Genomic DNA, 974 nt, shown 5'->3' with positions numbered 1-974 from the left:
TGTGTGTGTGTGTGTGTGTGTGTGTGTGTGTGTGTTAGTGTTGTAGAGTGGTGAGGGGTAGAATTTGGTAGCTAGTCTGGAGCCAGTAAGGTTACAATTCCATCTGCAAGGGGCTGGAGAGGTGGCTCAATGGTTAAGAGTACTGGCTGCTCTTCCACATAAAAATAAAATAAAAATAATAAAATATTAAAAAAATAAAATTTCAGTTCTGCCCCATGATGTTCAGTCCCTTTCCACAACGTTGGAGATGAAGCTAGTTTTTGTGTCTGTGCCTGCATATTCCTATAACTTCCCAGAGTCCTGTGGACGATGACTGGGGAGACAGACCATGCAGGGAACAGTCCTAGAAAAAAATAAAATAAAATTTTAGCTTTTTATTTGAACTTTTTTATGGTTTTGAGATTATGAGTATGCACTATGCTCTAGAATCTTTGTAAGACAACTAGTGTTGTAGGTCCACCTGCAACTCGAATGGAATTATAATTATTACAGGCATGAAATACTTCATAGTTGCTAAGTAGTAAGAAAGGTCTGGGTATTGAGCCCACATGATCTGCATAGCAGTGCACGTTCATAGACACGCTGAATTACCCTAGAAGAGTCTAAAGAAATGCTAGCAGCAGATGCACTGTCGTTTCTGGGACTAGTGCTGTTATATTTGAGGGTGAAAATGCTCTTATGCTCAAGCAGGTCATGTGTCGAATATCTGATATGTGCTCTTGATTGTGAATATCTGATATTTGCTCTTGACAGCAAATCTGTTGTTTCCAGATAAATCAGAAAACTACCTCCTTTCTGCCTTTTTCATTTGATGTCATTATGGTATGTAGGTGGCAGCTTTCTTGGACACAGTTGTCTATATAAACTGTTCATCACATGAGTCATTATCTGTTTCTGTTCTGCCTGCAAATTCCATCCTGAAAATAATATGCAGTTGGTGGCTGTGATACACTAGTCATTATGTACACCGCAGC

General features: G+C 39.3%; 1 pseudogene; it reads left to right on the top strand.

Annotated features, from left to right (window-relative positions):
- The first annotated feature begins 105 nt into the window (after positions 1 to 105).
- On the top strand, positions 106 to 343 carry LOC115069113 (annotated as a pseudogene).
- The last annotated feature ends 631 nt before the right edge of the window (positions 344 to 974 follow it).

Source organism: Nannospalax galili, unplaced genomic scaffold (assembly GCF_000622305.1).
Source record: "Nannospalax galili isolate Female #2095 unplaced genomic scaffold, S.galili_v1.0 C48483257, whole genome shotgun sequence".
Classification (NCBI taxonomy): domain Eukaryota; kingdom Metazoa; phylum Chordata; class Mammalia; order Rodentia; family Spalacidae; genus Nannospalax; species Nannospalax galili.
The sequence above is the reverse complement of the archived record's forward strand: the minus strand, read 5'-3'. Positions and strand labels throughout refer to the sequence as shown.